This window comes from Corvus cornix, chromosome 11 (genome assembly GCF_000738735.6).
Source record: "Corvus cornix cornix isolate S_Up_H32 chromosome 11, ASM73873v5, whole genome shotgun sequence".
Lineage (NCBI taxonomy): Eukaryota > Metazoa > Chordata > Aves > Passeriformes > Corvidae > Corvus > Corvus cornix.
Window position 1 is genome coordinate 17735627 of NC_046341.1, and position 17985 is coordinate 17753611.

Genomic DNA, 17985 nt, shown 5'->3' on the forward strand with positions numbered 1-17985 from the left:
AGCACTCAAATTTGCAGATTTAATGTGTTTCAAAATACATTCATTTTATCACCATGAAGGAGAGACTTATGCAGGAATATCTATTAACTCTGATACCAGAATATTCAATTACTCAATGTGATAGCCCAGGAGTCCTACCAGTAGCTCAAGATCTAAAGAACACTTGTGAAAGCTGTTCTTGCACAATATCTAAAACCATGACAAAACAATACCTAAACCTGAGAAAGGGAAAGACTGGCAGGAATTTCCATGGCAGATGGATCTACCATCCACGTTCAAGAGCATTGCTTGAAATGTCAGTCCTAGGAGCAAAGATGACACAGAGTAATAAACTCAGGGTCATTTTCCATAACAAATGAAAGGACAAGCACATATGTTGTCATATCAACAAACATGACGATGACAACATGATAAATACAGCCTTTAACAACTCCACTTCTATCAAAACAAACCTGCTTCTTACTACTCATTTATCAACTCATTCTGTGATAGAAGCATCTTTCCTTCCAATAATTTGACTCCTTGGACCACAGCCCAAAAGCCTTCTGCAAAGAATGAATTTCAGAATTCAGGTTCCTCCTTATTTTAGAGTGCAGGATAGATTTCCATGTTATTATTGCTCCCATTGTTCATACACACCACTCATGCAATTGCAAAAAAAGCATAAGCAGCAGGAGAATTGTACTTTTAATTTATATCTTACACAGTTCTGTATCTGTCTTGCAGATGAAAAATTCAGTGATGAAAATGAATTGGAGAACAGAGGCTAAGTATACGTGAAGGGATATAGAGAGTGTACTGATGGAATCCTGACATATGGTACTCCGTGGAGCAGGAACTGAATTTTGGATAGTCTTAGTATATAACAACAAAAAAAAAACCAACCAACCAACCAACCAAGAAAACCACAATATCCAACTTCAATTTAATTTATGGTCCTAATTTTAATCACTTTTAACTCAATTCACCAATAACTCCAATTAAATAATTATCTTTATGGTTTCCTCTTTACATTCAGGTATATTTAAATCTACAGTACTTATACAATTCTCTTGTTTCTTTGCCTTTTTACCTCTTTTAAAAATAATTTTGCAGAATTCAATTTTTTCTCTTTTTGTTTTCCAATTGCTCCTCCCATTAATTGCCCCTTTGTAGGCTTGTCGATGTCCCTCTCTGCAGTGTTGAGATCCTTCTTATGGAAGAGCTTTGCCCAACATCCTCCACTGTCACCTGCCCCCTTTTCCTTGGTCTCTCACTCTCCTTCCCATTCCAGCTGCAGCCCAGCAGCACAGGTGGTCCTTAACTCAATCACGTTATCACCTACTACTGGCTAAGGAAATCCTTTCTGGGTTCCTCCTAGAATCCTTTCTCCTCCCATTTCTGGCAGTGTTTGGCTATATTTTAACATGACATCTGAGGGGATTTGCATAATCATGGCTTTCAGCCACTTTTACTTTTAATTGTTCTGGCTTTATGTTTTTAGTTCTAAGGAATGAAAGAAGATTAAAGGTTTATAATCACTCTAATTTCCCATTCTGAGCAGAAGGCAAGTGCTGGTCCTGCAGAGGGTGAGTGTTTGCTGAAGGCTTTGGTGCACTGACAGCTTTTGGAACTGCCATCCACATGATGCTGATCTTCAATAGCACTTAATATGTTCATTTAAATACTGGCTTTAACCACTGCTTAGCATGAGGCATCATTACCACTGTGGTCTTGACACAGCACTGAGCAAGTTGTTTGGAAAGCTGTTATGTATTAAAACTTGTGGGTTTTGGGTAGCTGTTTGGATGTCCACTGCAATATGCAACAGGCTAAATATTCCCTCCACAGACACACATTAACAAACCAATTTATTCTCACTTTCTAATCACCCAATTTAATTGGTTTGTAATATGGCTGTCTAAATGCAACTCTGACTTCTTTCTACAGACTTATTAAATCTTTTCACAAAACCAGTGTAACACAATAATTATATGGCTCACTCTGCAGTATTCTAGTACAATATGAAAACAAAAAACTAAAATTTTAATTCTCTAGGAACTTTCTTTGTGGTGGGTTGACCCTGGCTGAACACCAGGCATCCAACCAGGTGTCATTACCCTCCTCACCTAGATGGGGAGAGAAAATATGCCTAAAGCCTCATCAGTCAAAATAATGATGGGGAGAGATAAGCCCCCAGTTACTGTCACAAGCAAAATAGACTCAACTTGGGGTAAAGGAATTTAATTAAATCACAGTAGAATCATAGACTGTTAAAATCATTGGGGTTGGAAAAGACCTCCAGGATCATCAAGGAAAACTGTTAACCAGTTAGTACCACCATGTTCACCACTAAACCAGGTCCTCAAGTGCCACATCCACAAGTTTTTTGAACACCCTCCAGGGATAGTGACTCCATCACCACCCTGGGCAGCATGTTCCAACCCTTGACCACCCTTTCCATGTAGAAATGTTTCCTAATATCCAATTCTAAACCTCCCCTGGCACAGCTGGAAGCTTGTCTTGTCCCTGTTCCCTGGGAGCAGAGCCCAACCCCCCCGGCTGCCCCCTCCTGTCAGGGACTTGTGCAGAGCCACAAGGTCCCCCCTGAGCCTCCTTTGCTCCAGCCTGAGCCCCTTTCCCAGCTCCCTCAGCCTCTCCTGGGGCTCCAGCCCCTTCCCAGCTCCGTTCCCTGCCCTGGACACGCTCCAGCCCCTCAGGGTCTCTCTGGCCATGAGGGCCCAGAACTGGACACGGCCCTCGAGGTCCCTCAGCAGTGGCCAGCACAGGGGATGGGCACTGCCCTGGTCCTGCTGCCACCCCAGGGCTGGGACAGCTCAGGTGCCATTGGCCTCTTGCCCACCTGGGCACCCCTGGGCTCGTGTCCAGCCCCTGTCCCAGCACCCCCAGGCCTTTCCCACCAGCAGCTTTCCAGCCCCTCTGCCCCAGCCTGGAGCATTCATCCCTTCCCTCGACACTCCTCAGCCCCTCCAGGTCTCTCTTGTCATAAAAGGGCCAAAACTGAACCCAGCATTCAAGGTGAGGCTCAAAGGAAAGAGGAAAAAAAAAAAAAACCAACCTGAATCTAGAAACACCTTCCACCCACCCTTCCCTTCTTCCTGGGATCAACTTTGCTCACGAGTTCTCTGCCTGCTCCCCCCCTCAGTGACAAAGGAGGATGGAGATCGGGACTGTGGTAAGTTCAGCCCATGTTGCCTCTGCTCCTCCTTCCTCCTCACGGGGAGGACTCCTCACACTCTTCCCCTGCTCCACAGTGGGGTCCCTCTCACGGGACACGCTCCTGCATGAATTTCGCCAACTTTTGTCCTTCCCCCGGGGTCACAGCCTCCTTCAGACACCCCCTGCTCCAGTGTGGGACCCTCCAGGGGCTGCAGGGGCAGCCACAGTCCCTATCTCTGATCCATCCTGGACCCCACGGGCTGCGGGGGCACAGCTGCCTCTCGCTGGGCTGCACCCGGGCTCAGGGGAACCTCAGCTGCAGCTCCTGGAGCAGCTCCTGCCCCTCCTTCTGCCCTGGGGGTCTGCAAAGCTGCTCCTCTCGCACATTCTCACTCCTCTCTCCAGCTTCATTTCTGCAGGGCTTTTCCCCTCCTTCTTAACTACTTTACACCCCGGAGGCACTGCCATGGTTGCTGATGGGCTCCCAGCAGACAACCGACTTAGGAACTGTCTACTGGATTTTTATTTTGTCTCCCCTTTCCTGTTACAATTGTTTTTTTTCCACAGGCCATATAACAAGTCTTAAATGCATTATAAAAAAATATTAGTAGAACAGAACATGCTACAATATCTAATCTGTTGGGATATCTGAAAATTAAGAAGGAAGTGGTTTTGCTACAAACAGACAAAGGAAAGTTTTCTTTCTGACTGAGAAGACTGTCCAATGATGGTTGTGAAATTTAAACACTTTAAGTGACTTCTGTTTTCAATTCTCACATCCAATAATTCAGTCCACACCCTTAAGTAATTTTTTCTGCAACGAATTCCATTGCACGTGAAGACTTCTCTGTTCCGCAAAGCGTGAAAGGACTACTAAACAATACTCAACAAGCCACTTGGTTACCCAGGTGAGATTAGATTGCAAAGTTCCTAGGAAAAAGTATCATGCTTCTACCAGCTCCCCAGAATGACAATTCTTCTAATGCTTCAAACATAACTGCTATAATTCTGTGGATGCTTGTAAAATGAAAATTTGAACTTCATTAGAAACAGAAATGCAAAGAAATACTTAGTTCACGAGCAGTCAATCCCAACAGTGTATTCATCAACACTCCATCACCTTATCTTCATCTCCATTTCATATTACATTTGCAGGGTTTCCATTACAGTATTTCCTGCTGAAGACCTTTTATAACACATTTGTTCTGGTTTCTGAAAGCAGAACAATGAAGTCCCTGAAGGACTTGAAGGATGCAAGAGAAGAACTGCAATCAAAAGATTTACAGACCCAAAATGACCCACCTTAGTTCAACTCTATAACAGGGCTGTTATTTTAATACACGAGTTGGATCACTATGTAATACACTGGGACAGTCACCTTTTATTATTCTGAGGATGTATATCTTAGATACACATATTTGAAGAAAACTATAATAGTGGTACAGCCCTTCTGCTGGGGATTTTCCTTCCATTCTAAAGTGTGCTCTCTTTGCTGAGACATAGTGGGCAAATATGAATTCAATATTAAATCTTTGTGATGGATTAAATGAGAAAAGAGTCATCCAATAGATTTTTAGTGCCCTATTTTTGGTGTAATAATTTTTAAGTTGTTATAATTAGGCCACCCTAGTTCAGAATTAGAAGTGGATTAAACTAAGCTACACAACAAAATATTAACACCACACAGAGGCACAGACCTGGTGTAGTACTTTCATCCCTCTCCGCTAAATTGTTCTTCACCTTCCAAGAAAAGAATATGCTATTGTAAGAATACAAAACTTTAGATCTTCATAAGCTCAACTTGACAAATATTTATCCACTCTAAGCCAGCTTAGCTCCACTGGCTTCAAGGGAGTGACACCTATTAGTGTCACCTGAGCCTGTGGCACTCCTTTTGTTAGCTGAAATCATCCCACCCAGCACAGTGCTTTAACAAGTGGAAGTAGAATTAGAGGTGCAATTTTTCACCATAAAGAATTTTCAAGGTTTGCACAATACTCTGTTGACCTGTACTTTCCTCCAAGATCGTATTTCTCTTCTGTCAATAAAACACATTTTTCAGGAAATACCTTACTTTACTCTAGTAACAAAGCAGTTTTATTAAAGTTCTTATTACATTCCATCAATACAAACGATGGTGAGCCCTTTAATTCAATTTGCTAAAAAAACACTGCAATTTAACAATGCCCATCCGTAATTCTGCAGATAAAACACATTTAGCTCAGTTTTCCTGTCAATAAATAATGTACTTGTTGGAGGGAATAAAAGCCAAGAGACAGAATTTCATTTATTACTTCATTTGGTGGGCAAAATGTACTTTATAGCAGATTTTAGTAGAACAAGCATGACCCCAGGTTCCATAAGCATGTGCACTGCTGCACTTGTAAGGGAATTTGCCACTTCCACTCTCTGGAAAAGGCCTTTGATATTACAAATAGCCAAATAAGACTTAAAAAAATCAGTTTGGTTTTCTTTGGGAAGTTTTTTCTTAATTTGGGTTTGGTTTTCAACCAAATTCTAATAGGACAGATATTCTGATTGTTTTACTACTGAAAGAAGTCATAAAGGCAAGGCCAAAGCATGTCTACTTTAGCATAGGACTAAATAGCCTTCAAAAAGAGTAAGAAGCTTAAATGATAAAATTAATATATTGGCTCCCAACCCCTCTTTCCCCTTTCCAATCCTGGAGGAATTTGGTCAGAGCTCAGGTGTTACCACACCTAACCAACCCATAACCAAATAGAAAGGTGCTGTTACCCATGACTAAGACAAAATTCAAACCATTCATCAATACCCAAAAGTAAATAACTGGATGTAACAGACAATGTCAGGATGTTAAAATTCTAAGGGTTTAAAAGGCTACTACTCAGTGTTTGTATAAATTACACTAAAATGTATATTGTTGTGAGTAGGGGTAAAGATATGTCAAGGACAAATATTTAAGATACTAGTCTTGTCTCTTAAGAAATACTAATTTTCTGGAGATTTTACATTCAAAATAAAACATGCTTGGATAATGAGGTAGCTGCCACTCATCCGACAACACAAACAAGATGCTTTACATGAGCCAGGCCATGTACATTAATTGTGTTTGTACCATTCCGCTAACCTGGTTGTCCTGATACAAAAGATCAAAAATTGGTAAATTCCAAATTTTGAGAAGAAAGCAAAAGCATTTTAAATGCTTTACAGGCATGCAGATACCACACCCCCATTGATATTAGGTATGTACAATGCTTATTTGCAGTTAATAGTCCTTTTACACTGTACAGTAAAACTTCCTGATCTACAGATGACTAAATGTACTCCTCGTTTTCCTTCAGAGTCTGGCAAATGGTTTTGCTGCTCTGGCCTGTTGGAACACTGCAGACCACTCTTTTCCTTCCTTGTACAAATGTCAGATCTGTCAGACTGCTAAAACATGGTCACAGAAAGAAGGAAACAAATTGTTGGCCTCAGCAGCGTTTCGAGGTCCTGAACCAAGGCTTTTCCAACATGAATCTAACTTATTACAACATTTGTTGACTGACCCACCGTGCTGGTCCAAGCACTATTGTTAACTAGGAAATTAAAGTTGACAGAGTTTATTCTGGGAACTGATTAATTAAATGCCTTTCCTGGCAGATCCATTAATATCAACACAGCATGGCATCTATATTGACACAGTGAGAGAAATTGCTCTCAACAATAGAGCTCTGTTGACAAAATAGTGTAACATTTGCACCATTAGTAACAGTACATGGATCTATTGCCTCTATCAGTCATATTTCTGCTGACAGAGCCCTTTAGCAACGAGACAAAAGCAACAGGAAAAATACAAAATATACACATGTGAACTGCACATTTAATGTATCATTTTGAAATAAATAATGTGACCAGAAAACAAATCATGGATGCTGATAGTCTCTGCACAGGACAAGCTGAAGTGAGGAGTAGGTTGAAGGGAGAAGAGAATACCAAAGAAATTTTACTGATGAAGTTCTTGGATAATGTTAACTTTGTTAATTAAAAAAGGAGCAAAAGAAGGTGAAAATACATAAGGAAACTAAAATTCTTAAACCAACCAATATCCAACCAGCCCTGATTCTCAAGAGAATATGACACCACAGTATTTTTTTGTGTCATCAGCCATTGTGTCATGGATTTTATTGCCCACAGCCCAGAACAGCAGCGGAAGAATTCTCATTAAAATACAGGTAATAAAGGCACTTTCAACTACACAGGCATGACCCTATAACATACTGAAACAAATATCCTCATTTTCACTGGACAAAGCTCTCCTGATTTAAATTACTTCTGTGCCTGACTCCTTCCTACCACTCAACAGGTGAAACATCCATCCTTACAAACTCCTGAGGATAATGAGACCCAAGCAGGTGAGCAGAAATCAGGGTCAAATACAGGACCTCTGCACTAAAAGGCATAAAATACTCCATCCCGAGGGAAAGATGGTGAAAATATCTTTTCATCCATCTCTTTTTAGGCTCAGAAACACACAGGCAATCCAGTCACATCTAGAAGTGAATGAACCACAGAGTATATCAAAAGTTTATTCAGAAGAATGAACACAGTGGAAACTTAAATCTTGCTTTACAGTATAACCTGTGTCCTGAAGTTCTCCCTGTCCTGCCTTCATTTTCTAAGAGTAAAAAAAGGAAATATACAGGAAAAACAGAGTGAAAAATCTTTATCTGTAGCCTCAGCAATGATATTGAACAGCAGATCCCAGAGGGTCTGCTTGGAGACCTGTCACTTGTGCTGTCCCCCAAAGTTCAATAATGGTGCCAGCATTAACTTATTTATCAATGATTGGATGAAAGGGTCGGTGCCTCCTCAGCAAATTCACTGGTGACACAAATCTGGGGGGAGCGGCTGATCCCCTGAGCGCTGTGCAGCCCTTCAGAGGGGCCTTGACAGCTGGGAGAGTTGAGCAGGGAAAAAAACATCTGGAGTTCAACCAAGGCAAATGCAGGTCCTGCTCCTGGGCAGGAACAGCCCCAGCACCAGCACAGGTTGGGGTGACCTGCTGGAGCAGCTCTGCGGGGAAGGACCTGGGGGTGCTGGGGGACAAGGAGCTGTCCCTGAGGCAGCAGAGTGTCCTGGGGCCAAGGAGGCCAAGGGTGGCCTGGGGGCATCGGGAAGAGCCTTGGCAGCAGGTCAGGGAGGGGATCCTGCCCCTGTGCCCAGCCCGGGGGCACCTCTGGAGTGCTGTGTCCAGCTCTGGATCCTCAGCATAGGAGAAATTCACATCAAGATTCTTTAACCACAAAAATCCACTCTCCATGACAATATCAGTATTTTAGAGATATGGGGAAATGCAGTATAGAATAATAATAATACATAATATGAAAATATGTATGGACAGAAAATATTCAGACAGCATATCTGCTGCCTTTTCTGGGCAGCATACATAGGAAACTGAGAAGACAATGCCTCAACACCTCCTCAGTGTAATTGCAATATTTACAAAAACTTCATCAGAATTTTTAACTGAGAAAATGTCTTACCAGAACTTTAAGTATGTTCAATAAAATTGATTTGTCTGTTTAATTTTATTTATTTTAAAACACAAATAAAAGACAATAGAACTACAATTCTGACCCCACTTGTATTTCCACTTACATGTGCTATTCTTCAGTAGAAGAAATAAATAAGAACCTTTTCTATTCCATTTTCCAGGTTCCATCTTTACATAAGCCATATGAATAATTCAAGAGTATGGCTGCTTAGCTACTCTCTGACATACTACCAAGCTTTTTCTCCCTACTTCTAATTTTGTTTATCCTGCAGACATCTTAGTGGCAAATAAGTGAATTATTTGCAGTAATCCATACACTAAATGAGAGAAATTCTGTTCTGCCCTATTATAAACTGGCTTCAAAAAATATACATCACATGGAATGGACAAGCATTTACCTATGCATCTTCTGTTTTCTGGTGGAAGCCAGTTAGGTTGCCTTCAAGAATGATGCCATGTTGATAGAGAAATTAAAATCCATGTGCAGAAATAATTATTAAACTGATTTCTGAGAAGCTGCATTACTGAAAAACTCCAGCTGAGGGACAGCTACTGGAGCTGAAGGAGATTCCTACACAATCCTCTGGTGTCTTTCAATGAGTGACATGAATGGAGACTCTGGAGGATCTCCCTGCACTTTCTAGTACTCCTACAATGATTTCCCTCAATCCTCAGCACAGATCAATGTATCTGAGCTCATCCACAGCCTCAATTAAGACTTTCAGAACATTTAAAAATTCTCAGAAGCATAGTCACAAAATGCTAAAAAGGTGTGACTGATTAAACACTGGCAGAATAAGGTTCTTAATCAAGAAAGAAAAGTAGAAAAATTACAAATGCAGTAAAAGCAAAACTATTCCCTCACTTTGCACATCAGGTTGAAGGCAGGGCTTCAGGCTTTGGAAATTGTGATTAGCACCACAAGAAGTTCTTCCCCTCAGCCCAATCTTACTGCCTGTGACAATCCAGCACTAGAAATGTGGACTCTGTCTCTCAAAACTGCTGCTGTTTTGGGGATATACAGCTTCAGATTATTCTACAGGACTCACCCTCCCTGACAAACCAAGGCCAGGACTGCTGAGAGTCCACAGACAGTTTGACATGTCAGTCTGTTGTGCACTGAGCAGTTCTTAACAGGATTTGGGTACCACAGTACCACCAAAACCACTTTTTTTACATCCAATTTCCTCATGGTCTCATGACACTGTAAGAAGTGATTAAGCATTTACATAATACCAGCAACTTATATGTATTTCTCCGCAGTTTCACACATTTATTAGAATTCTAGTGCTTGTGACAAAAGATGTTGAAACTTCCTAACACTAAACCCTCTGTTTTTCACCAACAGGGAAGCCTAATCAAGAAGGTACTGAGAGCTTCCCTGAGCGGCCTCGATGCTCAAAGTAATCAGCAGCAAAGCTCAGCTCCTGGACAACCAGGCTGTGGAGATAAATGTGCCTTCTGATGTTTGAACAGATTCTTGGATTAAGATTTTTCATCTGTAAAAGGGGTAATGTCAGTCAAGTTCTGTTCAATGTGCACTGGAAGCAGCTGAAATATCTGCTATATAATAGCCAGCCACTATTTATTTACTTTTAGTTTAGACAAAAGAAAAAAAATACTTCTCAAATCACTGCAGTGACACAGATTTGAGGTAAGATTTTACTTTTTCTGATGCTTTGAACTGACTAAAGATAGAATAGACAATACTAAGATACTGGTGAAATAAAAATAAATAAAAACTTTTCATGTATCTTTTGTGTTTCCTTTATATGACTTGAAAATGAGAATTTTTTTCTAATATAGTGTAGATCAAATATCTCAATCCTAAACTATTTCAGAGCAGAATTTGTGTTCAATTTTGAACACCCACAGGCATTAGTAAGTGTTGTTATGTTATATTCTATATGTGAATACTCTTACAATCCTGTAATGTCTAATTACTCTGGTTATGCCTTTAGCACATGATAAAGTGAATCTATAAGGGGAGGGTTTTTTTCTGTGTGTATAACAAATAATGTGAAGAGCTTTAAATGACACACTAATTTAGGAAAATAGATGTAAATTGCTGAAGTTTGTCATACTTCGAAAGGAATTCAGTGATCATTTAAATAACAAGATTTTTCAAAACAAGAAGAACAAGAAATCCATTCTGTCATTCATTTCACATCACATTCATACTTCCATACCTAAAGCTTCTCCCATAATAAAATTATGTCTGAAAAAGATACTCAAAGACAAGCAAAGAAAATATTTCTCAGTGTGTTACAGTGCTGTCCTTTAATGCTGTGAAGGAGAAAACATGGAATTCAGGCTTTTTTTATTGTAATGAACTTTATTCTTCACTCTTTACACTGATCCATTAATATTTCCTTAACTTTTAGAGATGTGCGATGCCAATCATTTCTTTCTTTGGTTTCATACAGAAAGCTGTCACCTTGCATAGAATTGTTAGCAAGAGAATTAGAAGGAGCTAAAACAGTCAAGCATCCAGAGAGTTCCTCCTGCAATTCCCAGCTGGGGTCCTTATCTCTGGACAATTCCCACGTGGGGTCCTTATTCCAGGACAATTCCCATTGTCCATCAGAGACAATGGAAAGGGAGAGGGAGGTTTATGGGAGGACACACACAAAAACCTATCTATCTATCTATCTATCTATCTATCTATCTATCTATCTATCTCTTCTTGTAGTAACACTATTCTAAATTGTTCTTTGAAGATGAAGATTTAAAGTCTAAGTCCAAAATTAGATTCTTGCAGTCTTTCAGGGAAAAAAAGGGGAAAAAAAAGAAAAAGAAAGAAAAAACCTCCCTCTTATTCAGCAGAAATTTGTGACTAAGGAACTTCCTCAGAATACCAGAAGTAATTATTTTTGCTCTTAGTGGTTCAACTATAAAATATTGGTAAACAAGTTGCTGTTTGTAAAGTAAACATTTCCCTCATGAGTGCCATCTGACAATAAGAAGGAACAGAGAATTTTTATTATGTTTAAGTATCACTTACATCTATTTCAATTTCAGCAGCACCTTTACAAGACTGATGGTTGACTTTAACTGCAGTTCCTGAAGTTCAACAGAAGGACAAAACAGGATCAACAAGATCCTGATCAGGATCAGCAACACACAATCAAGGAACTCAGATTCTTATATTTCTGGGATTAACTGGCAAGATTAATTTTAGATTCAATATTATCTTCTCTATCATTATATTCTTTCCTACAGCTGTAGACATCTGGGACGATATCCTTCTACGGATAACTTGCAAAAGGCTGCTTAGCTGGCAACAGCTGCAACTGTTACAAAGCTTAGAAGTTCAGCTACTTTTTTGCCTCTGAACCCTTTGCAAACCATTTACAAATTCCTGAAAGATTGGGTTTCTTGGGGTTTTTGTTTTGTTGCTGTTGCTTTGATTTTTTTCCCTCATCCTTGATGCCTTTTTCTGGTCTCAAAATCAAGACTCAAACATGATTAGAAAGGAAAAAGGGGTTTTACCTCAGATTTATTTTAAGGATCCTTAGGTGCACCATGTCCAGGTAGAATGCGCCAAAATGCACACTGCAATCCCCCACACAATCAATCAGGTATAACATCGTAGGTCTTACTAATTAGCACATCTATCAGAAATTCCCCAATGAGAGGCTCGAATGAGCCCCCCCTCCCCAAGGAACCTTCCCCTGGATGGTTCTATCTTAGTTTACAGAATGTGTTCTGGAGAGGACCTTGGGGTCTGGGGCATTCTGATCCTTAACTACGAAGTTTCTAAAATGTTTAGTCTCCTAGCTTGACAAGTAAGTCTAAGAATGTAGGCTAAAAGCCACTAAGAATACAAAAAGCTATATAAAAGGGGTATAAAAGAAAAGGCAAAAAGTCATCATGACATCACCTTTATTCTTTGGAATAAAGGGAAGCATTAATTGTCTATCTGCAGCAGAAATACTGAATTTTTGGCTTTAGTGCCTGGTACACTGTATTCTAATTCAGAAGTGATAATTCTGGAGATAAGGAGAACTTAGAAGCACCTACTGCTTATTTAAATTTTTTAATTCCCTTTCTAACTATGATAATGTATTTCAAGAATCTCCTTTTGTTTTCACAGAGTGGAGAGGGATTACTGTATAGTTACATCACATGATCTCAAAGGTTTCATGCTTATCTTTCTTTTCCCCCCCCAGTGTATAAAGTTGTTTACATTTGGCCACATCATATGAAATACAACTGTATTAAGAACAATTAAGTGCTTTCCAGTACATCAGGATGTATATTGCTGCATAAAACTAAACCAAACTAATTGCCTGGCTTTGATTGACTGTGTTGCTGTATTTGCTCAGAAAAGGAACACTCAGTGCCTACAATATTGTCACTTTAAACCAGACCCAGGGTAATATGTGTTTTTGTATGAGAATAATATATTAAATTAATAACCACATTACAATCACACAGATTTAAAATATTGCTTACCCATGGCACTAAGAGGATTCCTTTCATCTTGAAAGAATATTTAAAAATTAAAATATGATTTCACAAGCATTAATCTGTTTCTTGTGCAGGCCCATAAGGCACATTCTAAGTGCTTTAATGCATCCCTGAGCTGGTGGTTTATATGATAAGATGAGGTTATAATGAGCCACTTCCTAACAATACAATGTATTTGTGTGTTATTGCAATGTACCTTTGCTTGGGAGCAATCTGGAACTCTCATAAAAGACATAACTGTCAGCAACATAAAATAAAACAAAATACAAATTTTATGCTGTTAGCCTTTCCAGGTTAGCATTTGTATTATATTTGTATTGCATCTATAGCCTCTGGTTCCTTGGCAAAAATTAGTGTAAGTCATATGGTCCCTTCAGGATCCTCCCACAAGTGAAGATCTTGAGAGGAAAAAAAAAAAAACTTCTACTTTATAATGCACACTGGTTTTGGGGCCCTCCCAAGTCTTTGCAGCAATTAAGTGGCACAGATGTGACTCCACATACACCTGGTAAGATCTTCAGTGCCCGTTTAAGAGCCGTGTTAAGGCTCCCCCACAGTTAAAATGGTTGTGCATTCACAGCTATTCACATCTTAGCATAAAATTGTCACAGTTTTAATAATCAAAAGTGCTAGGAACTGTTCAGTGTCCTTGTGGCTGCTATCATAGGTACTGCTGTCACAAATAAGGGCCTCTAAACCACGTTCCTTGTTCAAGCACGCAGCCACTGTGCTAAGGGACCACACTGATCTTTTCCTCTGAACTGTTCAACATTGCTACATGTTCTTCAAAGAGAAGTGAAAATAGTTTTGATGTAGAATCACAGAATGGTTTGGGTTGGGAGGGACCTTAAAGCTCATCTCATTCCACCAAAAAAGGGACACCTTCCACTGTCCCAGGCTGCTCCAAGCCCCAGTGTCCAACCTGGCCTTGGGCACTGCCAGGGATCCAGGGGCAGCCCCAGCTGCTCTGGGCACCCTGTGCCAGGGCCTGCCCACCCTCCCAGGGAACAATTCCTGCCCAAGATCCCATCCAGCCCTGCCCTCTGGCACTGGGCAGCCATTCCCTGTGTCCTGTCCCTGCAGCCCTTGGCAATTGTCTCTCTCCAGCTTTCCTGCAGCTCCTTCAGGCCCTGCAAGGCCACACTGAGCTCACCCCAAAGCTTCTCCTCTGCAGGCTGAACAATGCCAGCTCTGGCAGCCTTTCCTCCCAGCAGAGCTGCTCCATCCCTCTGCTCATGCTGCTGCCTCCTCTGGACTTGCTCAAGCAATTCCAGGTCCTTCCTGTGTTTGGGACCCCAGAGCTAGACTGAGTATTCCAGGTGTGGTCTACACACCAGGAAAGATTGCTTCATCTGATCCTTTACCCAGAACTTACAGTAGGAAACATGGCATTCCAGAACTAGCATCATTTAATGTTTTGTTTGTTTGGGGTTTTTTTTGGTTATTTTTGATACAAACACAGTTTTGGTCATTCTAGAACAGGAACGTTATATACTAAGTAACAGTAGTTCTACCATAAAAATTGCTTTTCAAGTACTCTCAACTGTACCCACATAAATAACTTACACTTTTATGTGTCACTGGCAGGGACACGTGAAACTTAACTTAATCTTTGCTATTAATGTGAAACTTTTCATACCTTGAGTCCTACTCAAGAGAGGCCAACAAATTATCATTCCCACCCCTCCCTTAAATGGGAGTCTGTAGTGGCAAAGAAACAGAGGCTAAGAAATGCACAACAAGGTGGGAGTCAATTCTTTCCATCTCTAGTGCCACCTGCTCTCAATGCAAAAGCACATCTGAGGAGCTGTGCCCTTGTGGAAGTCCTGTACACTCCCACAGCTCTACTACCTCCAGAACAGGAATTGTGTTCTCTGCTTTACATGTCCCTACAGAGGGGCTGGGGCAGTGCTGGATTCATGCAAAGTTACAAGGAAAAAAGAGACATTTATCCAAAGAGGTTACACTGAAATTTGACAGAAACTTGCTAGAAATTCTTCTGACCTCAGCACAAAGTGACCAGTTTGTCCCATTGGTTTCCAGCCCCATGCAGAGATTCCCACCCACAGCACCTGCTCAGGAGCTCCCACGAGAGTCTCTGAAAGGCTGAGGGAATGCTTGCAGTTTTGAAACAGAAAGATTCCAGGAATATTTGTTTTTTGGTTTCCATTCCCCATTCCTTGATGGTACCTCTGCTGACTTTTACAGCTCTCATGCTACACAAACTGTAGATACTCAGGATAAGTCTGCTAGCAAAGTGTAGTTCCCTACCAGATGCAGCCCCTACTTGCCACTCTCCTAAATTTTCAATGCGCTTGCAAGTGATCACAGAATCCTCACCACTGCTTCCAGCTTCATCTATTTAAATATATGGGGTTTAGCCATTAAAGTCAGACCACACACACCATAAGTAAGGGGGTACAAAGACCCTCCCCAGAGGCTCATCTTAACAACAGGCTGCACTTGCTGCTCCTCTTCTCTGAGGAGGACAAACACCTCAGTCAAACCTCCAAAAACACCCTCTCCCTTTCCCCTCTGAGAAAAGGAGAGGAGAAAGAGAGAAACTGAGCATGCAGAGATCTCTGGGGTTCCGGAGAGATGAGCACTCTCAGGAAACAGCAGATTTCCTTCTCTCACACACCAGGGAACCTCTGGGAGATGGACTGGGTGGAAGCGCAGCGAACCCAATGCACAGCTCTGGAAAAAGCCACAGTGGGCACAATCAAATCTGCATTTTCTTCACAATCAAACCAGTTACTTGTCCAGTAGATTCTCATCAAGAATTAAACCTAAATATAGCATTGCCTTCTGAGTAAAGACCATATTAAAGTATTTGAAATGTCAAACATGTAAAATAATTATAGCACCATGTTGATTACATATTTATAAGTCTCCTTTTCAAAGGTGCAAAGAAATCATGCAGCAAGCCTCTCAAGACTTGTTGCACTAACAAGCTAAAACTAAGATTATAGCACCATCTACTGATTAAATTCTTATTTTTTACCTAAATGACAATGCTATTTCCCCACTTGAAGCCAACAAGAACAGTGCAGGCAGAAAAATTTATAGTCCTACTGAACCAGTTTTTACAAATCTAAGAAAAACACCTCCCGGATGGCAAGAGTGTTTTTGTTTGAGAGTACATGGCTTGCATACAGCCCACGGGTTCTTCGTTAAAATAAAACCAGAGGGTGACAGAATTCAAATCAGTGAGACTCAGCAGTTATTAAAGCATCAGCCTGAATACTTTTAGAGTCCAGACAGAGATCTGTAAAAGCAGCACAGCAAGATTAAAATAAACAAGAAAACTTAAGAAACAAGGAAAATAAATAAAGACCAAAATTTTTTAAAGAAATGAAAATTTCTCCAAGAAGATACACCCCCAAAAAACCTCTTGCAGGGTAGAACAAAGTTTCTTTAAGATCATTTTTATCTAATTTTGCATTCTTAACCACTCCTTTTCTCTGTGTTCTCTCCTTTCTATCTCTACTTGATTCTTATCTTAGTTCCTAATTTCTTTAATTTCTGAAGCATTCCAGAGGAAATTGAGCACTATATTTTTAAACTCTAAATTATCTCTCTTTTGATTCCCAAAGTCTGGTAAGCACAAGGAGATAGTTCACCAAAATAAATATTTGCCAGTAATATTGAAAGACAACCTCATTTTATCCTGAAAGCATTAAGTCAAAAGATGAGGCACATCTGGAGTTCCTGATGTTGCGCTGTTGGGATTTTAAATATGGGACACACAGAGAGAATAAGCCAATTTTGGGTATCTGTGATATTGCTTTTTGCTAGATTTCTTTTTTCTTTTGTGCAAATACTATGTTAGTGAAAAAAATTAGATTCTTATTGTCCCTAATGAACAGTCCATGACAAGAGAAGCCCTGATGGTATTCACAGCACGCAAGAAAAACAACACATATATAAACAAATGAAATACAGATGGTATAAACTGGGTGAAAAACAACATTTGATAGATTTTAACCCTCTGGTAAATAATGCTAGTGGAAGGAGTTTAATAGTAATAGGTCATGACTTGGAGAATACTTTATAGCATCCATAAGAAACTGAAATTTTTGTTAGAGAAAATGATTTTTGATCCTGGTTTGACCATTTCTTAAATTCATGCACTTTTATTTATGTGAATAAAGATTTAGGTCTTTATTAGTGATGTTTGATTCCCCATGCCTTCATATTTTGATTGAAATCTAGTCAAAAATTTTTTTGTTTAATGAAACAAAACAGCATTGAGGAATACCAAGTCACAATGAAAAAGTAAAAAAAAAAATTAATTAGATTTTGAATCCCTACACTTTAACCAAATCATGAAATTCTAAACTTAAACTGGAAATATTAAGTATTAACCTAGAAAAACTGCAAGATGTGCCTCTAGGCATGATTTTGTTCTTACTTCTTACAGTTCCCTCTGAAAAACAATTGCCCAATGCCAGCCTAAACACAAGGCAACCAAGTTGTTAATTAAAAAAATTTTTCTTTTTAAGTAAATAGTCATAGTCTATTTAAGGCATGAAGAAAAAGGAGCAATACACATATTTAAATGTTTGCTATGACTTTTTTTACCAGCTAGACCTCTTTCAAAGGGTGCAGAGCAAAAATTATCCATTTTTGCTGCACAGGAGACAGAGAAGTAGTGACACAAGAATGAAAATGCCCCGCTTGAGTCATTGCTCTTAACATTTATTGTAGTCTCAAAACCACTGGACTTGGTTTTTTGGGTTTTTGTTGTTTTTGCTTTTATTTAAGAAGGAACTTTTTGAATCTACAACACTGATAAATGTGTCTGATGAATTTAGAAAAGCATCCATGTCTTG